The sequence below is a fragment of the Mirounga angustirostris genome, unplaced genomic scaffold, assembly GCF_029215605.1.
Source record: "Mirounga angustirostris isolate CCGP_5_RB_7025 unplaced genomic scaffold, mMirAng1.0.hap1 SCAF_15, whole genome shotgun sequence".
Lineage (NCBI taxonomy): Eukaryota > Metazoa > Chordata > Mammalia > Carnivora > Phocidae > Mirounga > Mirounga angustirostris.
The window spans coordinates 8,642,543-8,668,356 of record NW_026991723.1 but is presented as its reverse complement, the minus strand read 5'-3'; the positions used below and the strand labels follow the sequence as shown (position 1 = coordinate 8,668,356).

The following is a 25,814-nucleotide window of genomic DNA, read 5'->3' as shown; positions in this document are numbered from 1 at the left end:
CAGAGCAGTGACAAATCTGAAACACCTGAAACACACACTCCCCGCTGAGGTCCAACAAGGCAACAGTCTGCCTCCTTAAGTCAGCTCGCCTGCCTGCCGTAAACAAGTGTCCTTTGATTCGTTGATTTAGTGCCACATTTTTCACATTTTTGTGCTTTCTGTTGGCGATTTCACTGTTTAAAATGTCCCCGAAGCATGGTGCTGAAATGCTGTCTAGTGTTCTTAACTGCGAGGGTAGGATGTGCCTTACAGAGAAAATGTGTGTGTTAGATGAGCTTCATTCCGGCAGGAGTTACAGTGCTGTTGGCTGTGAGCTCAGTGTTAATGAATCAACAAACTAAATAGAGCCTTTAAACAGAAATTAAAATAAAACCAGGTGATGTATGGATCAACTGATAAAAAGGTTTTGACCCAAGGCTGGCAGGAACTCAAACCTGTATTTCCCCTAGGAGCAATGGTTCAGTATGAGCTAATTCAGGTTCACACACTGACTTTATAGAACATAACTACTGAGAATAACAAGAGCTGACTTTATCAAATAGCTAGATATTACTTATTTACGTCACTATTAACTCATGGATATTATTTTATGGGTTATAATCTAATAGTATCATTATCTATTTTGGTGCTCAAATTGTTCCACCTTGGTCACTGGGATAGTAACTTTACAGTGGAAAAGTGTAGTGACCATCTTGACCAGGTGATCAATACCAGCATCATCGATGATAATACATACAGATATCATGCATGCTGTGATCTGATGTACTGAGAAGGATGAGGAACCATTTCTGTGGTGTTCTTGACGGGGATGCAGGACTTCAGTCCAATCATAAGATTCCAGACAGGCCTGAATGGAGTGACATGGAGTAAAACAAATTAATCAGTATTCTTTGGGGCTGTCAAGGTTACAAAAGACAAGGAAAAACTGAGGAACTGTTGCAGATTACAGGAGATCAGAGAGAAATGACAGCTAAATGCAATATGGAATCCTGAATTGGGTCTTGGGAACAACAGCAAAAGCAAAGGGACAGGAGTTGGAAATTTCAAAGTGAAGTTCAAATGGAGTCAGTTCATGGTGCTATACCAATGTTAATTTCCTGGTTATGATAATTATATTACAGTATATAAAATGTTAATAGTCTACTGGGACAGGGACATATAGAAATTCTCTGTACTAGTCTTGCAATTTTTCTGTAAGTCTAAAAGCAATTTGAAATTTTGACCACCAAATGGTCTTGTATACCCCTCGGTTGCAGAAGTTGTGGGAGAGTGGAGGCAACTCCATTTCAAATACTGTGGATATAGGGAAATCTTCATTTTTCCAGGCTTTTCTAAATCCAAAACCTTTGGGGAATAGTGAATAAATAAATGCCTTCTACTTTAAGTTATCATAGAAGCTTTGGTTGTACCCAGGCAGGAGACTTCCCTTTCAGCTGTTGACCTTGGACAAGCCATAAACTCAGTTTTCTCACCCATAAAAGGAAGAGGCTGAAATGAATCATCTTATATCTCATATATGTTATAGCATAACAGCTTATTGTTCTAATTAGATTAACCTTGTTATCCAGCACTTGAAATCAGGTAGTGCAAAAATACCCTTTAGGATGCTTATTTATTTTGCTTTCTTAGTAATAGGCCGTAGTGCCTGTCGACATTTCATAAGAAATCCAGGAATCAAATGACAGTAGTTTTAAGGAATTCTGCAGCAGTGCCCCCTGAAGCTCATTTATAAAATAGATATACTTGACATGCTCACAAACAATATAAATACATCTAAAGAATCAAGATTGTGCAGTCCTTTAAAATGTGTAAGTCTCTCAACCGTTATGAGGAAAAGCAGATTATAAATTTACACATATATAATGATTTCCGATAACGTTTTCCACACAAATATCTTTAAATGGAGATGAGGTAGAACTTCTAATTATACTCTGGTAGACTATTATTTCAGAGGACATAAGTCACTGATAGAAGAAAAATGCACATTATATACTGATAAAATACAAAAGAACAGCAAAATTTTATATGCATTGAGTCCACCCTCTATAATTAAGGAAATCATAATTCTGTCAGGTGTTGCTAAGTCGGCTGAGAACTTCAACTTCTGCCCATTTCATGATTAACAGCACTGGGGAAATAGCAGGAGAGCAAAATGAGAGAGAAAGCAATGAATCTGGTATTCATGGTGCTGGTCGCTCTGCCAGAGTGGCAGAGGGAGTGAGTGGAGAAGTTGAGTGTGAATCCTTTGTGGGTTAAGGAGATGAGTTCCTTTCTTTCTTTTCTTACCGGATAAATTCATCAGTTCATTCAGAACTGTGAGAAACAAGGAAAATGACAAGAAGGGAGTTCAGTTTACAGCATTTTGTGTGGGTAATATTCCCTACGCCATTTTATAGAAAGCAAAATGGTACTCCATTAAGAAATTAAAATGTATGTCTCCCTCTCTGATTTCTTCCCATTCAGTTTTCCCTCCACTCAATGGGAAGAAATCAGAGATGGAGACAAACCATGAGAAACTCCGGACTCTGGGAAACAAACGGAGGGTTACAGAAGGGAGGTGAGTGGGGGGATGGGGTAACCAGGTGATGAGCATTAAGGAGAGCACGTGTTGTGATGATACACAACTAATGAATCGTTGAACACTACATCAAAAACTAATGATGTACTATATGTTGGCTAACTGAACATAATAAATAAATTAATAAGTTAATTAATTAATTAAAAAAAGAAATTGAATTGTATTTTGAACCATCATTAATACACATTTAATTACTTTTTCCAAGATAACAACTCACCAGGTTTTTAAAGTCCATCCTTTGATCACTAATAAATTCTTTTTTTTTTTTTTAGAGAAAGAGAGCACACGTGAGTGGGGTTGGGGAGGGGTAGAGGGAGAGAGAGAGAATCTTAAGCAGGCTCCATGCTCCGTGCAGAGCGTGATGGGGGGCCTTCATCTCACCACCCTGAGATCACGACCTGAGCCGAAATCAAGAGTGGGATGCTTAACTGACTGAGCCACCCAGGCGCCCCAATAAATTCAATTTAAATAATGAAATCTAACATCAACAGAGCAGAATGGTAACTAGAATAGCATAGCATTAATATTATGGGCTGCTATCAGCTTGTTTTCTTCCTCATTTACCTGGTCAAGTAATTTCATTCTCTGGGCCCTATTTCCTCATCTTTAGTATGAGAACAATATAAATCATACTTCATAGGGTTGTTGTGAAGAGTAAATGAAATAAAATACATAAAATGTTTAGCAAGTATCTAGTACATAGTAAGGACTCTATAAATATAAACTACAGATGAAGACAGGAAAGAAACACAGCAAAGTATTAAGTGTTTACCCCATGTGGTAGGATTATGGGTGATTATCTTTTCCTTCATTAGTATTCTTTATTTTGCTAAATTTCCTAAAATGGACAAGTATTCTATAATCAGGAAACAGGTTGTTTTAAAAATGAAGAACTGTAAATTCACACATATATTCCTTAATGGCCTTCTTCCTTTTCCATAATACATTATCTAGTGATTTCTGACCTGGGGAAAAAAGGAGGGGTATGGACAGCTCAAATTCACCTGATCCAAGTTAGGCTGGGTTTGCAAGGAGTCTTCAGGAACAGAAATGAAAAATGATTAAAGCAATGGGGGAAGGTGGAGAACACAGGAGGGAGACCTCCAGGCAGTGGCAGATCTTGAAGAAATAGAGACACAGGAGAGGAAGTGAGAGAAGAGGCATGGCTGAAATTCTCACTGATCAGAGAGGTTTCCAACCAAGCATGAGAAGAAAGAAAGGACCAGATATTTAGTGTTGAACGTTATCTCAGGAAATATCCATCGCAATTTTTTAAATCGATTGCATATCTGAAAAAGAACCTATGATTAGAGTTCACTGTGGTGAATGTACCTTGCCACGCCACTCGGTCACTATTCTCAATGGTTTTTTTCTAGTCCTGCTCACAGGTTCATCATTATTTCTACTTCATTTAGAAGTTTTGTGAAGAGACTTCTGACAGTCATAAGGATCCAAACAACCAACAGATTAGATAAGAGACTTTCTATTCACACTTCCTCCTCTTAATTAAACATCGTTTATTCTTTAGAACTGCTATTCTTGATGTTAATTATACAACTGCAAAACTAACTCCTCATGGAAAGAACTGCCAACAACCTCACATAACCCCCAGGGTAGACTAGGGAGCAACCTCCGCTACACCTTTATCTCATAGATTTTAAACTTTTTAAACAAAATATGATGCTACCTACCTACCACTCATCACTGGGATATATTTTCCAGTGGGGCTAAGGTATTTATTCTTACCCAACCACATGTCATACTCCCATATCCTCTAGCCATAGGAGAAAGTCAAACTGGCAAAATTACTAGGGATGGGATCCATGGCTTGGTTTCATTTACTCCAGGAACCAGATGGCTATGCATCCAGTCAGGGAAGAGTCAGGGTGAACAGTTGCAAAGGATGATCTATCTGGTAGGCTGTGAACAGAACCACAAACACAATTTAATTCCACTGACTTCTATTTTTATGAATGGCTAGAGACTATTTACCAGTAAATTACTAAGTGAATTATTAAGGGCTATTCAATGTGTTATTAGTAAACTAAACTTAGTATATCATCAGAGTTTACTAAGGATTTATTCTATATTCTCCTAATGTGGCTTAGTGCCCAGCAATGCCTGCCAATGTTCGAAAGCTCCTACTAGGCATGCCCCACATAGAAAGAGAATTCTTGTAAATTTTTAGAAAGGATATTTAGGGAGGAGCCTCACCACTATAGATTTGAGTTGGTCAGGTTTTTAATTACTTTTATTTTTCCTTTTTAATTATTAATTGCTCTTAGTTTAACTTCTTCATTATGAATTTAGTTTGTTGTGGATTATTCAGTTAACAACTACAGTGTGAGTGTTTCCTTTAGTCCAGACCCTACACTGAGATGTTTATATGCTCATTTATTGCTCTTAACACCCCTTTGATCCAGGTAATATTATTATCTTCATTTTACAATGAGGAACTTAAGGCACAGAGGGGCTAGATAACTTGCCTGAGGTCACACAGCTAGAACCTGCAGAGTTAGGAATTTGATCTCAAGGATCTTTACTTTAGATTGAGGGTCAGCAAACTTCTTTTTCTGTAAAGGGCTGGATGGTGAATATTTTAGGCTCTGTAGGCCATTTTCTACTCAACTGTGGTATTGTAGCCTGAAAGCAGCCATGGATGCTGTGTCAGCAAAGAGGCATGGCTGCGTTCCAATAAAACTTTATTCATAAAAATGGGCAGCATGCACAATTTGGCTTATGCGCCATAGTTTACTGACTCTTGCTTTAGAACCCTCCCTGTTAACCTCTATGTCATTAACATTTGCCTTCTTAACTTCTAGTGAAGCACATACGCAGATTAGGAGACTAAATATTCTAGTATCTATACTGAGACATGAAGGCATTGCAGTTCAGATATTAATCACCCGTGCCCTTACTGATAAAGATGTAAAATATGGGTTTGTACAGCAGTGTATTCATTATTTTTGCTTGTTTTTTTTTTTAATTTGCAACATAGATCAAGGTAAGAATAAGATTATTTGATTTATTTATTTTAAAGGTTTTATTTATTTATTTGACAGGGAGAGATGTAGCGAGAGAGGGAACACAAGCAGGGGGAGTGGGAGAGGGAGAAGCAGGCTTCCTGCTGAGCAGGGAGCCCGATGCGGGGCTTGATCCCAGGACCCTGGGATGATGACCTGAGCCAAAGGCAGACACTTAACGACCGAGCCACCCAGGCGCCCTAGATTATTTGATTATTTAAACTCATATTGAAATACTCTAGGATGTAAAATCTATACATAAACTTATCATTTGATTTTAAAGTAAGTATACAATTCACATATTTGGGGCCCCATTGCTTTATATAATCTAGTTGGACCACATGAAGTAGGGAAGCCACGGGATCTTTGGTGCTACCTAGAATGGCTACAATCCAAAAATGGACTGTAGGGAAGCTTCTGAGGCCCCGTTATGTCTGGAAAGAGATCTCAAATGGCAGTAAGGAGTGAGGGCATTTTTTTATTTTCAGCAAAAGTCTAACACAATGGTTCCTGTTATAAACTGAACTGTGTTTCTCCAAAATTCATATAGTGAAGCCTAAACTCCCCACATGACTGTATTTGGAGATAGAGCTGTTAGGCATGTAAATAAGGTTAAATGAGGTCATAATGGTGGGGTCCTGATCTGATGGGCCTGATGTGCTTATAAAAAGAGGAAGAGTCACGAGAGCTGTTCTCTCTTCCTCTGCAAACACACACACACAGAAGAGACTATGTGAGGACACAGCAAGAAGGCAGCCATCTGCAAACCAGAAAGAAGGCCTTTATCAGAAACCAACCCTATGGCCAAGGACTTTCAGCCTCCAGAACTGTGAGAAAATAAATGTGTGTTGTTTAAGCCAGTCTGGGGTATTTTGTTATGGCCGCCTGAGCAGACTAATACAGTTCCCACCTGTAGAATTTTAAAAATTATACGAACTTCAACAAGATATTAGTTGTATATTCATTATCTCTTGACTGAGATTATATATAAATACATATATACACACAAATAATTGGATATGATAACTTCAGTAATACCTCTATGTTACTATTCATAACAATATATAAATACCTTTGGGGAAAATATGTTTTGTTTTCTTTTTAACACGTCAAATGCCTTACAACAGTAACTCCCTGTTGACCACCCTGGCGTCCTTGGTCTTCCGGGAAAAAATCATATATTTATAGCCCCTTTTAAGTCCGGCTAAATTTGCACTACCCTTGGCTCAGTCCCTTTCCCTCAGCTGCCCCCTGACTGAGGGTGTGGCACACACAGAATAAAATATATCAGATACAGTTTAAAAAAATGATCTAATTGCAGGAATCCAAGAGCCAGGATGTATTTGAGGCCAGGGAAGAGTCATGGTAGCAGTGGGATTGAATGCTGAGCTGCTGCCATATAACTAATCATACACCAGTCTTATTTGCCTGAGACTGGAAGCTCAGTGGCAAGAAGCACCAATGTCTTCAACTTAAAATTCTTTCTATATCCCTTGTGAAATTTATCATTGTAAGCACATAATTGATATTGTTAAAAAAAAAAGGGGGGGGCGTCTAGACTGGTGGTTTTCAACCCTGGCTCATCATCTGTATTACCTGGGAAGCTTCTGAGACTATGGGCACCTAAGCCCACCCTGAGCATCTTGGAGGGGTGGGCTCTGAGGAATCGTGATGTTACTACACACCCTCCACCCTGCTGTCAGCGATCTGATACTGTTATCTTTTTTAAAGATTTTTTTTATTTATTTGAGAGAGAGAATGAGATAGAGAGAGCACATGAGAGGAGGGAGGGTAAGAGGGAGAAGCAGACTCCCTGCTGAGCAGGGAGCCTGATGCGGGACTCGATCCCGGGACTCCAGGATCATGACCTGAGCCGAAGGCAGTCGCTTAACCAACTGAGCCACCCAGGCGCCTTGATACTGTTATCTTGACCCACTTTCTCAGATTTGCATTTGACCGTTGCATGGCCTCAATTAATGGCTGCCAATATACTTGTCCTTTGCCCTATAACTTTGCAGTACCCTGCCACTCTGAGATCACCCAAGTGTCACTCTTTGACCAACAGAATTTTAGCAAATTTGATGTAAGCAGAGACTTGGAAAAGTGTTTGCTTACGTATTTCCATTTCTTCTCTTCAATCTCTGCCACTGCAAGGAGAACGTCCTAGGTTGCTAGTCTGCTAGAATGATAAGAGAGGCACATGGAGGGCGCCTGGGTGGCTCAGTCGGTTAAGCGACTGCCTTCGGCTCAGGTCATGATCCCGGGGTCCTGGGATCGAGTCCCGCATCGGGCTCCCTGCTCTGCGGGGAGCCTGCTTCTCCCTCTCCCACTCCCCCTGCTTGTGTTCCCTCTCTCGCTGTGTCTCTCTCTGTCAAATAAATAAATAAAAAATCTTAAAAAAAAAAAAAAAGAGAGGCACATGGAATAAAGCCAAGTCATTCCAGGCAAGGCTAGGCTAGACCAGCTAGCCTCCACCTTACTCATCACTGCAGATGCATAAATAAGCCCAGCTAAGATCAGTCAATACCAAGCCAGATCAGCAGAATCACCCAGCGATCTGCAGGCTTGGGAGAAATAATGAATGGCTATTATTTTAAGCCCCTAAGGACTGATACAACTGTGGTGCAGAGCGACCGGGGGACAGAGCACCTAAATGAAAGGCTAACATTGATAATGTCAGAGACCCTTGCAGAACCTTTCAATTTACCTTCTATAGGATGGTAGTGAAAAGAAAAAGAAGATTTTCCAAGGTCAGATGTCTGGGAAATGCTAGGTTAAAGTTCAGCTTAGCTGGTTTCTTTGCTGCAGAAGCCTTTAATATGAGCCATGATAAATCTTCTAAAGGAAGAGCTTGTAAGCAGTGTTTCCAAACTTATTTGAGCACAGAAACTTCTCTATCCCTCACCCCCATGCTGAGCACCACACAAAATGAATACCCTATACAATATATTTTGGACATTTAAGGCAAATTGGTCTTCAATCTGCTTCCATGATGTTCCAGAAGGTAGAACAGCATTTAAAGCACGAGAGTTACACAGACAGGGATTAGGACTCAATGAAGTCAAGCAAAAATTTGTTAACTATAAGGGTCATCTGAAGACAGACTTGTTTGACTTGGGAAGCAATGGCTCTAAACTCCAAGACTGAAAGCATCCAAAGAGAGATAAATAAGAGGTTTAGAGATTTTTTCTGTGTGACTGCTAGTTACTTTCATTGATATTCTTATTCAATAACATGATGAAGAACTTAGATTACCTCTTTCTGTTTAAAGTAGTATAATGGTAAATTTTATGTGTCGACTTGGCTGGTTATGGTGCCCAGTTGTTTGGTCAAACACTAGCCTAAACATTGCTAAGAAGGTATTTTGCAGATGTGATTAACATTTACAATCAGGAGACTTTAAATAAAGCAGATGTGTCTCCACCCTGTGGGTGGGTCTCAGCCAATGAGAGTCTCTGTCTCTCAATCTCTCGCTCTCTCTTCATAAGCACTCAGACTCACACGTGCACACACACACTCTTGGTCTGTTTCTTTGTAAATACAAGTAGATATCAAACATCATTTATATTTTATCACTATCCTAGATTTAAAATATCCCCTAAGGGGCGCCTGGGTGGCTCAGTTGGTTAAGCAACTGCCTTCGGCTCAGGTCATGATCCTGGAGTCCCGGGATCGAGTCCCGCATCGGGCTCCCTGCTCAGCGGGGAGTCTGCTTCTCCCTCTGACCCTCCCCCCTCCCATGCTCTCTCTCTCTCTCATTCTCTCTCTCAAATAAATAAATAAAATCTTTAAAAAAAAAAAAAATAAAATATCCCCTAAAAGTTCTACTCTTGCTGCATCCTAATACTTGCCCTGGGCAGATCAAAGTGCTAGGTTTCCCATTTGTTCCTCTGAGGACTCTTCCAGGCAGTCAGCTGAGAGGAGAGCTTAGTTGCATTAGAATGATAGTCTGGAGGTGACATTTCTAAAATTCTCTTTTTAAGAGGGGCCAATTTTACGAGTCACTTTGGGCGGCATAGTAATTTTGTAGCTGTGTAATGTTTGTGAGGAACTGACAGTCCCTTATGAGCCACAGTGACCCAGCTTGGCAGGGCCCCAGCACCTATTTATGGTCTGAAAGATGGGGGAAGAAGTCACAGGAGGTTGTTCTCTCTTCTGGAATTGAGTCAGATGATAACACTCCAGGGTCAGAGTTAACATGAAGTTTGATTTACTGCATCATCTTCTCTGAATGATTTCCTGGGAGCCTAAGTGAACTACTACAAATCCTGTGTTGATATCCATTACTTAATCATTTAGGGGGGGAAAAAAAAAACCCAAACAAAACAAAAGCCAAAACCCAAAAACCAAATAAACAAACAAAAACAAGAAGAGACTGGAGAAGGTCAATAAGAAAGAAGACTTTAAAATAGGAGAAGTAAGGAAAAGACCACGTGTAGTCCAGTGGCTGTGGGAATTCAGAGCTGGGACAACCAGCTTCCTAGGTTAGGTGCCCTGTTCATGTATTTGTCCTAAGACTTCTCACACTAGCAATGGTCATCCATAACCAGTTCCTTGAGGACAGATTCTTGTACCAATCATTCTTGTATTTCCTGTACCCAGTTCAATGCCTGGTACATAGCAGGAACTTATAAAGTGTTCACTGAGTGAATTAACTAGTAAAGACATATAAAGCACTTAGCATCCATGTAGCTAGAGTATCCAGCCAGCATTATTTCTCATCTGACCACTGAGCTTAGCAAGCCCTTGACCCAGCACCTGAGAGTATTTCTTTCTAAACTTGCCTTAATATATATGTGCAGCTTTTGAGTTCTTAACATCTTTAGGGGTGGGGCCTTCTAATTATGTATGTGTATTTGTAGTATTTCACTAAGGCTGCCCTCACAAAGCACCATGGGAGTGGGGGTGGGGGTGAGGGTTGCTTAAACAATAGAACTACATTTCCTCACAGTCCTGGTGGCTAGAAAGCTGACTGAGATCAAAATGTCAACAGGGTGAATTTCTTCTGAGGCTTCTTTTTGGCTTGTCTATTCTCCCTGTGTCTTCACATGGTCTTCCTTCTGGGCCTGCCTGTACTCTAATTTCCTTTTTTAATAACAACACCAATCCTGGGCGCCTGGGTGGCTCAGTTGGTTAAGCGACTGCCTTCGGCTCAGGTCATGATCCCGGAGTCCCTGGATCGAGTCCCGCATCGGGCTCCCTACTCGGCGGGGAGCCTGCTTCTCCCTCTGACCCTCCCCCCTCTCATGCTCTCTCTATCTCATTCTCTCTCTCAAATAAATAAATAAAATCTTTAAAAAAAAAAAATAACAACACCAATCCTATTGGATTAGGGCCCAGCCCAGTGACCTCATTTAACTTAATTACCTTTTTACAGGTCCTATAAATATAGTAAATTCTGAGATACTGGGGGTCAAGATTTCAACATATGAATTGGGGGGGACACAAATATATAGACGTACACACATAACACATATACATAGTACACAGGCACATATTTTCATTATTTTAAGGTCAAGAAGGGAAGGCCTTCACATCTATCTTCATACCATCTCTCTCACTGCAAAGACCTCCTCACTATGTGTGACGGGAGATGAACTGAGGCTATGCCTTTTCTATCTCTGCTCTAATTGGTAATTAAATCACTTTCAGACTCATTCATCGATTTCTTTTTCATTTATCTCAAGTTTTTATTTCTCCTTTCAGAATTCTTGAAAGCTGAAAGAAACGGGAACGCAAGAGACTAGATGTGGCCCACAGAGAAGTTGCTAGATCCTAAGCCCCCGGAGAACGGACTGTTGTATCTGTGCATTGCCAGCATATAACACATTACCTGGCATGTAGTTGGCGTTCTAAAAATACATGGTTAAAATGATGAATACAGGAAAAAGAACCTCATGCTAGGTTCCTGTTTTCAAGTTCCAGAATCACATTTTCCCCCTAAGCAATATTCCCATATGCTGACTCACGTTGAGCCCATTGTACCCCTACTTTTTTTAAAACCACATTGATGTATAATGACTTATTTCCTGGAGTTTAACAGGCTTGTGTTGGCAGCTGTCTACATTAAAATAGGAGGAAAAGTCTTCAGAATTTTACTGATACATAAACAAAAAACAAATGGCATCAACCCATAAGACAGGCAGTGTTGTCCACTCAGACACCAACCCCATGGATGCAGATACCTGCAGCCACGCATGGTGCCCTCTTGACCTCCCATCACTGAGGCAATGTATTCAAGAGGCACATACCTGTTGGGGTCAGCTTGACTCATGACCTTGCCTTTGCCTTGGCCCAAGAGGCATCATCAAGAGGAAAATGGGGGTACTTAGCTAATCTGCAGGGCCCTCCTTGTCTAACACTAGCCAGGGAGTCATCTGATAGGCAAGTAACCCATTAATAAGAAGACCCTGTGGCTGAAAATAGAACATCTAACATTCTGTATCTTGGACTGGACCTGTCACTGGCTCTTTGGCTCGGACTCCTGAATGAATTATTCTGATCTGGTTAACTTCTGGTCTTCTGGCTGTGGCCCCAGACTATATGCACTCTAGTTCCTGTTACGACCTGGTTATCTATCTAGGATGGGGTGAGGAAATCAGTAATAGCCATTGCAATACAAAGACTAATCAGCAAGTTTTCTCTCTGTTAATTCAGAACAGAGTGGTCATAAAAACCGAAAACTAGACTCCATTATCTCCATATTGAGACTGAAGGGTGTTGACTGATAGATGTGTGGATGGGCCACAGCTGAGCTCCTTGAGAAATGTCATCATCCTCTATCAAACCACTGGCCTAATGATTCTGCCCTGCCACTGAACATTCATGGCAAGTCCTGGAATGCCACCGCCCAGCACTCACTAATACTGTCACTTGGTTCCACATCACTAGATGGGGTTAAAAGTATGATACGATAAATACTGAACCAGAGGACATAAAGGCTCAAATTCAAAACTTAGTTTAGCTCCATAGTGACCACCTTCTTTAAGCAATGTACCAAGCTTGCCTTTGCAGTTTATTTACAAAATCAGAATACCAGCACCTAAAACCTAAAAGAAGTGTTGTAACGATCCGATAAGATAAGGAATCATTCTGTCATTTAGTCAACAAATATTTAGATGGGGCACACTAGGTACCAGGCATCACTGTAGGACCTTAGGATATAGCTATAAACAAACCCTGGTGGGGCTCCTATTTTACTGGGGGGGGGGGGGACAAAAAACTAATGCTTACATACATGAGTAGGGCAAGGAGAGACATTTAGTAATACAGCTTAGGGGGCTCTTATTTCAGATAAGGTGGTCAGGCAGGGCTTCTCCAATGAGAGGACATATGCACAAAGCTCAGAATGAGGTATGGGACTGAGACATGCACATAGCAGAGGGTAGAGCAAGTGCAGGAGCCCTGAGGCAGGAACATGGTGGGTGTGTTGGAAGCAGCGCACAGAGGCCGTGTAGGTGAAGCAGAACGAGCAAGGGCGAAATGGTAGAGGATAAGGTCAAAAAGGTGGCCCACGTATCAGGCAGGGCCTTGTATCCAGGGAAGGAGCATTTGGATATTATTCTCTCAGAGGAAGCAGATTTGAGCAGGACAGTGATATAAGTATATCTGTGTTCCAAGGATTACCCTGGCTGCTGTGTTGACAAAGAGTAATAGATGAGACTGGAATCAGGGAGACCAGTCTGGGGACTATAGCAGTGTGTAGGTGAAGAAGAGCAGAGACCTGGGCTAGAATGACAGGGGTGGAGGTTAAATTTTTGGGGGAGCCACAGGGATTTGCTAATAGGTTAGATGTGGATATGAGATAAAGCATGTGGTATGTGGTATTCTTCAGCCACGTTGATTTGGGAGTACTACAGGGAAGTCTCCTCAACAAGAACACCGATCTGAGAGTAAGATTACATCCAGGCATAAACTCTAAAATCAGGGCAGAATGCCTCATAACAAAGATCTGCAGTATCACCTTCCCAAGACAATCCAGTATCACTGCCAGCAAGATAAGACCAGACTTCAGAACTTTTAATATGGCTAGAGAAGGGATGCGTCAGCCAAATGGGGGTTTCTCAAACATGAAATCGTATATAAAAAGAGAATTACAGAGTCAGAAGCTGTGTCTTTATAAACATTGTCCAGAGAATGGGGAGCCTTTGCCAAAGGATGTCAATTATTATGTTCCCATTGGCCAACCCAGATCTACTGTAGGGATTGATACAAGGAACTGTGGCCAACTGACTTCGAGTATCCCGGACTTTTGGCAAGATTAGCTTCATTGTGGTGATGAATGCTGATTGCCTGGTAAGTATGACAGGCAGTAAGAAGGGAAATTTGGCTACTGAGTCCAGGAAATGGCTTCTAACTGGAGAGAAGGCACTAAGACAAAGGGCAGACAAATCAGGAAATTATTGTTCCTTGGCCCAGCTGAAAGAATTGTGGTTAAACATAAGTCCTCTCTTCTACTTAACCCCCGATTTGTATTATCACCTTTAAAGGATAGTAAGACTTGTCATGCACAGACATGCTTGGATAAGAAAGCACTGTGATAAATTTCTTTCAACCATAGTACGAGGTTGGTGTGAAAGAAAGAGAGCTCGATGGATTGTTTTCAATGACTGAAATATCAACACTAAATTTTGTTAGCTCTTGCATAATTCAGTTTAAAAGAAATTGTTCCTTGAAAATGGCATGCCATTGACTGATCCTAGAACATACTTTTTAGAGGTTTTTGTTACTATATGAGATTTACCAGGTTTTAGAGAACAAACCATTCCATCCCTATCAAAATACCAATGACAATTTTTACAGACCTAGAACAAAGAATCCTAAAATTGGTATAGAACCACAAAAGATCTGAAATAGCCAAAGCAATCTTGAGAAAGAAAAACAAATCTGGAGGTACTATGCTCCCTGATTTCAAATTATACTACCAAGCTCTAGGAATCAAAACTGATGGTACTGGCACAAAAGAGACACATAGATCAATGGAACAGAATCAAGAGGCCAGGAATAAACTTACACTCATATAGTCAATTAATGTATGACAAAGGAGGCAAGAATGTACAATGAGGACAATGTACAATGTACAATGTATAAATAAGGGGTATACATATATAATGGAATACTACTAAGCCATAAAAAAGAATGGAACTTTCTTCAACAAATGGTGTTGGGACAACTGGACAGCTACATACAAAAAAATGAAACAGGACCACCTTCTTAGACCATGTACAAAAATAAACTCAAAATGGATTAAAGACTTAAATGTAAGACCTGAAACCATAAAATTCCTAAAGGAAAATATATCAATACACTCTTTGACATGGGTCTTGGCAATATTTTTTTGGCTTCATCCCCTCAGGCAAGGACAAGCAAATATAAATGAATGGGATTGCATCAAACTAGAACCTTTTGCATAGCAAAGGAAACCATCAATGAAATGAAAAGGCAACCTACTGAATGGGAAAAGATATTTGGAAATAGCCTATCTGATAAGGGGTTAACATCCAAAATAATAAAGAACTCATGCAACTCAATATAAAAAAGAAAAAAATCCAATCAAAAACTAGGCCGAGGACCTTAATAGGCATTTTTTTTTTTTCCACAGAAGACACACAGATGGTCAACAGTCACATGAAAAGATCCTCAACGTTGCTAATCATCAGGGAAGTGAAAATCAAAACCACAATGAGATATCACCTCAATGGTTCAGAATGGCTAGTGCCAAAAAGACAAGAAATAACAAGTGTTGGCGAGGATGTGTAGAAAAGGGAATCCTCGTGCACTGGTGGTGGGAATGTAAATTGGTGCAGCCACTGTGGAAAACAGTATGGAGGTTCCTTAAAAAGTTAAAAATAAAATTACCATATGACCCAGCAATTCCACTTATGGGCATTTATCTAAAGAAAACAAAGACACAGAGGGGTGCCTGGGTGGCTCAGTCAGTTAAGTGGCTGCCTTCGGCTCAGGTCATGATCCCAGGGTCCTGGGATCAAGCCCCATGTCAGGCTCCCTGCTCTGTGGGAAGCCTGCTTCTCCCTCTCCCACTCCTCCTGCTTGTGTTCCCTCTCTCGCTGTCTCTCTCTCGGTCAAATAAATAAATAAAATCTAAAAAAAAAAAAGAAAAGAAAAGAAAACAAAGACACTGATTCATAACAATATATGCACCCTTATGTTCACCGCAGCATTATTCACAATAGCCAAGATGTGGAAGTAACCTAAGTGTCCATCGATAGACGAATGGATAAATAAGGGGTATACATATAGAATGGAATACTACTAAGCCATAAAAAAGAATGGAATCTTACCATTTGTGACAACATGGATAGACCTGGAGGGTATTATGCTAACTGACATAAATCAGACAGAGGAAGAGAAATACCATATGATTGCACTTATATGTGGAATCTAAAAAGCAAAACAAATGAACAAACAAAACAAAATGGAAACAGGTACAGAGAACAAATTGATGGTCGCCAGGAGGGAGGTGGCTGGACAAAATAGGGGGAGGGGATTGAGATGTAACATCTTCCAGTTATAAAAATAGAGAAGCCATGGGGATGTAATATACAGTATAGGGAATATAGTCAATAATAATGTAAAACCTTGGTATGGTGACAGATGATAATTACACTTATGATAATTATTTCATAATATATAAATATTGAATCACTATGTTGTGTACCTGAAACTAATACAATACTGTATGTTAATTATGCTTCAGTGAAAAACCATTGCACATAAATGGGGATTTCACATGACTGATTGTAACCTGTATACACACCAATATTTAAAATACATTGACAAAAGTTATTCTAAAATAGAGTACTCCACACTCTTCCTCTTAAACAGAATACACTGAAGATCCTTCATCCTTCTTAATGAATCAGACTCATTACTAAGAATATTAGTAATCATGACGCCCTCAGGAGCCACTGACCTCCACAGAGTGACATGCCCCTGAACTAAATGGTCTCTCTTAATAATAAAATGCTGTAATAGTTCTTCTTGATCACTCCCTATCAAAGGGCTATTTATACTCTTTCTTTGGCTGCTGCTGGTACATCTGACTTTAGTGAGTGCTATGGATTGAACATCGTCCCTGTACAATTCATATGTTGAAATCCTAACCACCAATGAACTGATATGTGGAAGTGGGGCCTTTGGGAGATAATTGGGTTTAGATAAGGTCATGAGGATGGGGTTCTCATGATAGAATTAGTGTTATTATAAGAAAAGACACTAGAGAGCTTGTGCTCGCTCACGCTTTCTCTTTCCCTCTCTCCCTCATCCCTCACATGCACACACACAGGAGTGAGAAGACAGGAGGCTGCAAGCCAGGAAGAGAGCTCTTACCAGGAACTGAGTCAGCCAGCCTTGATCTTGGACTTCCCAGGCTCCAGAACTATGAGAAATGAATGTCTGTTGTGTAAGCCAACCAGTCAATGGCCTTTCGTTATGGCAGCCGAGCTGACTGTGCCACAGGGGGACCAACATTTCCATTTCAGGTTCATTGCTTCCCAATCTGCCATGAACTGCTTGATCAATTTTTGCTTAGAATAAAAGTCTGAATGTGATCCATGGGTGCTATTTCATTTATTCTGACTACTCAGGTGTCTTCATTATCTACTTTCAAATTCCCAGTTAAATTTTGGCACTCAGAAGTTCAGTATTTACATTTGTTTCCAAGGCTGCTAATAGCTGAAAACTGGTTTACAAAATTAAAAACACAGGCCATGATTTGGCGTGTTTTGTTTTTTAATTTAAGGAAAGAAGAAAAAAAGTGTTTAATGGTCCCTCACGTCTGAGTTAGAGGAGATTTTTAAAGCTCTTATATTCAAAGAGACAAGAGTTCCTCTGAGAAACCAGGATGATCTTCTTTCTGAATTACAGCTTTTTTTGGTGTAAATGGTTGAAAGATTTGGCAGGGGTGAGGGTGGGGGGGAGAGCAAACAGAAAATGTGTATGCTAGCATTTATTTTGTCTTCAAGGATAGAGTTAAGATGATATTCTTAGATGTTTGGAAGTTGGGGAGTCTTGGGGGACCGGGGAAGACTGTTGCTAATGAAACGTCTGAAATAATAAAAGTAATCAGCATGCAGTTCATGTCAAACATATTATTACTGTGGTTGCATGACAAGAGAAACATAAACTGCAGAAGACTATTATTTTCAGAGGAAATAATGTGACTTCTGACCAGTTTTCGCATTTGTGTTGAGTAGGGGGAGCTAGAAGCTTGCAGGGGGTCCCTTGAACTATTTTTTCTAAGATGTTTAGCAGATGGCTTACCAATGAGTGGCTAGGATGCTCAAAAGAATGGGGTCAAGAAATTAAAAAAAAAAAAAAGAAAGAAATACCTGATGAGGAGCCTGCTTAGAAGAATTTTTAGGACTATCAGTTGCTAATAAGACCTTGGAGGGGAAAGAAGATGTACTTTGCAAGTAATGACTTGTTATTTCGTGTGCATTTTATGCCATGTATATAGGATGAGGGCTCCAGGATGTAAGAGAGGATAGGAAATGAGGCTTAGTTACAAAGCAAATAGAGACCATTTACTTATTTCAACTTCCACCTTTGGAGCAGAGCCAAGTGCGTCATGTGGGTAATATGTATGATGAATACAAACATTCTAATGGGCCAGGTGCCAGAATTTTAGGAGTGGCAATTAAAAAATGAAAAATAAAATTAAAAAAAAAGCCAGGAAGAAAAGGATGTGATTCTCTCTTGTCTCTGTGATAAGCACAAGGTCCCATGTGGAAGTGCAGCGAGGTGTCTACTCTCTCCCTCAGCAAATTGTATAACCTGGCCAAGCACAGTAACTCAGACATACTAGGGCAGCAAACAATGTGCAAGAAACAGCTACATTTGTGAGACAGTTAAGCATGTTTGCCTAATTTATTCCAACAGCCTCTTAAGACATTGCATTATTCTTCCTAATTTATAGATGTGGAAGGCAAAACTCATCAAGTGAAATTCTTTACCCAAGAATCAAAGAAAACTCAGATCTAACTCCACCTTGAATGCTTCTCCCTCCTTCTCTATGAAGACAACATATACCGAGCAGAGAGGCATGGTGATGTCTAGCACTGGGCTCCAGCATGGCCTGGAAACACAGTAAAAAAAGCAACAGAATAACAACCCACCTCCAGGTCATTGGTTTCACACTATTCCTTCTATTTCCTACCTTATTTCAGATACCTCAGTCCACCCAGAAGGACAGTGACATCCTCCCTTAGAAAGAGCATCTAATCATACATCCGTCATGAACCATCATTGAAAAACATGCATGTATTTGCTCAAAAGCTTTCTGCCTATCACCTATCGTTCAGCTTTCAACAAGTTGTCTGATGGTAGCATCTGAAATGACAGAGCTTGTTTGCAGGGAATGACAGGGTAATTTCCAGTGAAGCTCAAGTTTATGGACCAGCAGGACCAAATGTATATAAAGTAAGACTGAAAATGCCATCACATCAAACAGTTTTAAAGGTTTTTCAACATTTAAGGATTTTTCAAAGCATTCACAAGAATCACCGAGTTCCTCATATATGACATTAGCTTGAGTGGAAAATAATTTCAAAAGCCACTTCTCCATGAAGATTTTGGACAGGATTTTGTTTTCCAGAATTTCTTATTTCAATTCTTTGATCCTATCTGCCACCTGCAGTATTTTCTATTCTATTCTACCACACATCCTGTGGAGTCCAACTTAACCTCTCCCAAAAGGTCATGAGGATTCCAGGGGTTTCTCCTTTCCCTGAGTTACTTTGGCCTTCTCGTGTAAATCATTAAGGATGACACATAACACAAGGTCATTTGTCTTTTCTTCTCATAGAGATGTCTTTTGTTCCTTGTCAAGATTATACCTTCCCTGAGCATAAGGATGGTGTAGTATGCGCTTCATAGCATAGCAAAACCTTGTAGACAGATAAAGTAACTGCACTAGGTCATTAAGATAGTGGGAGTTATGGATATGGTGGGAATTTAGAGTGAACAGAGTGCTAGAAGGCTTGAGAAGCCAAACAGAGTAAAGCACAAGTTAGCAAGAGTAGGAAGCCTCTATACTCTCTTTGGGGTTGGGGAGACCATGAGAGAAGTTGTGTTACCACAACCCAGAAGCCAGGACCTTCCAGTAAGAGCTGGAACCATGTAGGAGGCACAGCCGCTGTCAGAGATACCCAAAGAAGCAAAAAGAGAGGTGAGAAGACCCTGACTCTTCTTTGCTATTCTTGCCCTCCTATTTTTCACCAGCGCCTGTTCGGTCACACCTCCTTGGAAGCCAAAGAGTAAGAGAGCTTCTGTGATACAAATCAGAGGGGCAAAGGAGCACGGGACGGACCAGACAGTAAACAAGCAGTTTGCAGAAACAGTGATCCATAAATTCCTCCTGGTAGATACAGACATCAATTAAATCATCTATAATCATTGTATATTATAATTCAATTTTCCCCCTTTAAAAAGATTAGCCGCAGCAACTTCTTCCTAGAAACATCACCAAAGGCAAGGCAAGGGAAGCAAGGGCAAAAATGATCTATTGGCACTTCGTCAAGATAAAAAGCTTTTGCACAGCAAAAGAAACAGTCAATAAAACCAAAAGACAACCGACAGAATGGGAGAAGATATTTGCAAATGACATATCAGATAAAGGACTAGTATCCAAAATCTATAAAGAACTTATCCAACTCAACACCCAAAGAACTAATGATCCAATCAAGAAATGGGCAGAAGACATGAACAGACATTTTTCCAAAGAAGACATCCAAATGGACAACAGACACATGAAAAAGTGCTCCACATCGCTTGGCATCAGGGAAATCCAAATAAAAACCTCAATGAGATACCACCTCACACCCGTCAGAATGGCTAAAATTAATAAGTCAGGAAACAACAGATGTTGGCAGGGATGTGGAGAAAGGGGAACCCTCCTACACTGTTGGTGGGAATGCAAGCTGGTGCAACCACTCTGGAAAACAGTATGGAGGTTCCTCAAAAAGTTGCAAATAGAGCTACCATACGACCCAGCAATTGCACTACTGGGTATTTACCCCAAAGATACAAATGTAGGGATCCGAAGGGGTATGTGCACCCCAATGTTTATAGCAGCAATGTCCACAATAGCCAAACTATGGAAAGAGCCAAGATGTCCATCGACGGATGAATGGATAAAGAAGAGGTGGTATATATATACAATGGAATATTATGCAGCCATCAAAAGGCATGAAATCTTGCCATTTGCTACGACGTGGATGGAACTGGAGGGTATTATGCTGAGCAAAATAAGTCCATCAGAGAAACACATGTATCATATGATCTCACTGATATGAGGAATTCTTAATCTCAGGAAACAAACTGAAGGTTGTGGGAGTGGTGGGGCTGGGAGGGATGGGGTGACTGGGTGATAGACACTGGGGAGGGTATGTGCTATGGTGAGTGCTGTGAATTGTATAAGACTGATGAATCACAGACCTGTACCTCTGAAACAAATAATACATTATATGTTTAAAAAAAAGGAAGAAGATAGTAGGAAGGGAAAAATGAAGGGGGGAAATCAGAGGGGGAGATGAACCATGAGAGACTATGGACTCTGGAACACAAACTGAGGGTTCTAGAGGGGAGGGGGGTGGGGGATGGGTTAGCCTGGTGATGGGTATTAAAGAGGGCACGTTCTGCATGGAGCACTGGGTGTTATACGCAAACAATGAATCATGGAACACTACATCAAAAACTAATGTTGTACTGTTTGGTGATTAACATAACATAATAAAATTTAAAAAAAAGAAATGTGTCGAATAGGCTTTTGCCCCTAGTGATGGTAGACCAGTCCTCCTCCTGACATTAATTAAGGTATATACACACTCATACACATGTATCATTTATACTGGAGAACCAGTATGGGAGAGTAAAGGTCCTTGATTTGGGTTTTTCCTCTGGGGGCACTTACCAGTTCAGGAAGAGGCAGCCAAAAATTCTATGCAGCACTTTTGGCCATCTCATGGGCATAAAGTCACAAATGTTGGTTTTGTACTTGTAAGAGAGCCTAGGTCACCTCAACAGGGTGAACCAGAGGAGGCTGGGTCTTGTAATAACTTCAGCTCTGCTGTGAATCATCTTTATCCCTAAACTGGATTAAAGTGATTCCAGATGCAGGAGCTGCCAGACATGCAGTAGAAACATAAATCTTCCTTGCAGAACAAAATATCCTAGACACCAAATTATTTCTACAAATGATTTTTCAGTAGAATTTCTAAAACACAATGGAATAATAGCAAGAAGACCAGATAGTATCAAGACCCAACAGACCAAACAGACAATGGAAGTAGACCTACAGTGGTTCTAGAAACAGGAGACTTCTCAGGCATGCACTTTAAAATAACTATGGTTGCTAAATGTTGATATTTATTGAAACTGTGTGATGGATTCTTGTAGGTTCATATACTTCACCTTGTACTTTAGTCTGCACTGTGAATTTTTCACAGTAAAAAGAATAAAGCCTGTGAACCAATGCAAAGAGAATCTTAGTTGCCTCTTTTGTTGCCACCACAGGAAAAACACACTGAATTCCACTGCCTAGGGAGCATTACATCATGTCTGTGACATTCACCCAAGTCATCCATGAACAGCAGTGAAACACAGCAAACATAAAAACAAAACTGCGCTTACCCTTTCAAGAAAATAAAAGATGCAGTTGTGAATTCAGCAAAGAAGAGAAATTATTTTTAAAGGATATATCAGATTGAAAAACAACTAGGGGCACGTGTGTGGCTTAGTCGGTTAAGCGTCTGCCTTTGTCTGAGGTCACGATCCCAGGGTCCTGGGATCGAGCCCTGCATCGGGCTCCCTGATCACTGGGGAGTCTGCTTCTCCCTCTCCCTCTGCCCCTCACCCCCACCTGTACTCTCTCTCAAGTAAACAAAATCATTTAAAAATAAATAAATAAAATTACCATTCTAACCTAAAAAAAACAGTAGAAATTCTAGACTTGAAAAATAACAAAAATTAAGACCTCAGTGGATCAGTTTAGAACAATTGGTACACAGCTTAACGAACTAGAACTAGTGTACGAGGTAAGAAAAAAAATACCCGGAAGCATACAGAGACAAAAAGTTAATAAAGACTTTTTAAAGATGTTAAGAGGGTAGAAAAATAGAAGTTGGGGTGCCTGTGTGGCTCAGTCGGTTAAATGTACAGCTCTTGATTTCAGCTCAGGTCATGATCTCGGGGCCATGAGATCAAGCCCCGCATGGGGCTCCATGCTGAGCATGGAGCCTCCTTAAGAGTCTCTCTCTCGGGCACCTGGGTGGCTCAGTCAGTTAAATGTCTGCCTTCGGCCCAGGTCATGATTTCAGGGTCCTGGGATCAAGCCCCACGTCGGGCTCCCTGCTGAGCGGGGAGCCTTCTTCTCCCTCTCCCTCTACCTGCCGCTCCCCCTGCTTGTACTCTCTCTCTCTAATATAAAATAAATCTTAAAAAAAAAAAAAGAGTCTCTCTCTCCCCCTTCTTCTGCCCCTCCCCACCGTCCACGAGCACACACACTGTCTCTCAAAAAAAAAAAAAAAAAAAGGTGTAATAGTGTCTGAGAATTCTCCAAAATGATGAGAAACAACCAACTGCATGTTTAAAAAGTCCCCTGAACTCCAAGTATATCAGATAAATAAAGAAATTCTCATATAAGCAAATCATAGTAAAACTGAAGAAAACCAAACAAAAAGAAAAAAAATTTTTAAGGCAGCAGGAGTAACAGTAAGTAAGTAAGTAAGTAAGTAAGTAAGTAAGTAAGTAAGTAAATAAATAAATAAATAAATAAATAAATAAATAAATAATTTCTTTCAAAGAAGCAATGAGACCAACAGCCATCTTTCAAAACACTGGGATCGAGCCCCGCATCGGGCTCCCTGCTCGGCGGGAAGCCTGCTTCTCCCTCTCCCACTCCCCCTGCTTGTGTTCCCTCTCTCGCTGTGTCTCTCTCTGTCAAACAAATGAAATCTTTAAAATAAATAAATAAATGCCATTTTCCTTCACCTTACCCACTACTTTTTATTATTTGTCAAAACATAAATAACAAATTTATTAAACAAAGGGGAAAGACTAGGTCTTTGAAAATTAACCCACTGTTAGTTGTACTTAGATGACTGACTCTTCTTTATACTATTTGTATGCTATCGAAATAGGAGGAACGGAAATGGACTGATGCTATTCATTCTAGTGACATTCTAGTGGCCAGGCCGTATCCACGCTGCTGACACTCCCCAGCGCTTGCCATGAAAGCATGAAGAGAGCTAATTGTACACAGTAAGAGTTTTAATTGAGGAGTACCTGATCATTATAGCGAGTTCCACTTCCAGAAGCATCCTAGCTGACATTGTTATAGAGTAGCATAACTGAAAAGAGAGGGACTAATTGGAGCAATTAATTAAAAACACACAATTAGCTTCCATGGTAGGTTTGCTTTTTTTTTTTTTTTTTTGGTCCTTAGCCTCATCGCTTGAGGCCTGCAAGGATTTTATTGAGTCTTCCCACACCCGGGCGGGGGCGGGCGGGGGGTGGTCTGTGCTGATAATTAACAAGGAGAAACTAGGAAAAGAGGGGTAGAGCTCAGAGTGATGGGTTTTGGCTGGTTTCCTCCATGGCAAGCCAGAATAGAGCAAAGACCAAGAGCCTAAATGAGAGTACAGAGTTAGGTCTAAATGAGAGCCATCAAAATGAAGAAATCATTCTCTTGCCTCTCTGTTGATAAAGAAGTAAGATAACTATTACATGCCTACTTCCTAAGAATATGGAGAAGACTCATTAGTGGCTACAGTGTTGGCAGGAAGAATTCAGCAGCCCCTTTGCCATTGAGCACTGTCCCTGCCTCCCCCCACCCCCAGCCTGACCTTGGGGGATTTCAAGGTTTGACAGCTGATTTCTAGAATAAAGGCTGATCTTTTTGGTTCCACCTTCGAATGATAGGGAAGTCAGAACATCTCCAGAAAGACATGAAGAGTCAAAAAGGGACATATTCTCTTTCACCCACATCCTGATTACACAGAGAACAGAGCCACCTCTCACCTAGAAACATGCAGAGACTATATTAGTAAGCCTGGCATGCAGGGTAGACCACAGAGATCCCTTCTGTGTATTTAAAATTAAGATGTCAGACAGAAGCTGGCACCTAGTTATCTGGCCACAAAGGAAGCTGAAAGTGAGTAAGTGAATTAAAAGTAAAGATTCTCATTAGTAAGTGCCTTCTCTGGAAAAGGTCACTACATGAGCTCATGTGTCAGTCTGCAAAGGACCAGCCTGGGTTTTCCTCTGTAACCTTTTCCCAGGCACTTTGCTCAGGAAGCAGCATTTCGACATAGGCTTGCTTCTTCCCATGATCAATCTCTTCCAGTCAGATGGAGCTAGGATCACGGTGACAAGGCTACGTGAAAAGGATGCTCCAGGTAGTAGGTAATATGAATTAGGCTCCCAAGAATGCTCTTTTTCATAGCTGTTTTCCTGGTCTAGTAATGTTACATCTGAAAAAGAAGATCAACTTGATGATTCTTGGTTACAAATAAGCCAGTGTCTTTGTTTCAGAATTTTAGTTCAAGCGCAGAATTATAAAAACCCATTTTTTTTATTGCACTTTTACAGATTTATGATGACTTAGGTGTAGAGGGAAAATACTGACCAGGTCTGTAAATGCTTACACACTTAATAGAAACATATAGTGAATAATTAGAAAATGCCAAACCTGTCTAAAAATCGCTTAGCCAAAAATTTGAAATAGGTAAAGCCTGTAATGATTATACAGAGGAAAGAGGTTCGATTTACTTTTATTCCCCCACTTAATTCAACTCTTGGCTATTGTAGCAATGACTGAACATTTGATGTATTTCTCTTTAACCTCAAACACGCTTGCATTTTCTTGGCCATCCCCTAGTTGAATGCACATAAATCGTATCTACTCGTGTTCGGTAAATATGTACATCACATAGCCACTCAAGAATTTATGATGCTTCCGTGATTAATGCAAAATGCCAAAAGATTTTAATTGCTTTATATACCCAATGCTTCAAGCTCACTCTAACAAAACCAATTAAGGCACTGGCATGCATTTGGCAGGACAGAATAAATAGATGTAACCTCAAACTGCATTCATTCCCAAATCGGTTTCAATCGTTAAGGGTGAGGGAAACTGTGCTAAAATGGGAGTACTACTGAGGATATTTAAAGCAAGAGGTACTGCTATCCTGCCT

The 25,814-nt window shown here is 40.4% G+C and overlaps 1 long non-coding RNA gene across 1 annotated transcript in view; it reads right to left on the bottom strand.

Annotated features, from left to right (window-relative positions):
- LOC123849524 (uncharacterized) overlaps window positions 1-25,814 on the bottom strand; it is a 122,900-nt gene that overhangs the window by 69,031 nt on the left and 28,055 nt on the right. Inside the window, exon 3 of the long non-coding RNA XR_010407808.1 lies at window positions 737-847. This is a non-coding gene — a long non-coding RNA (uncharacterized LOC123849524). The remainder of the gene's footprint in view (window positions 1-736; window positions 848-25,814) is intronic.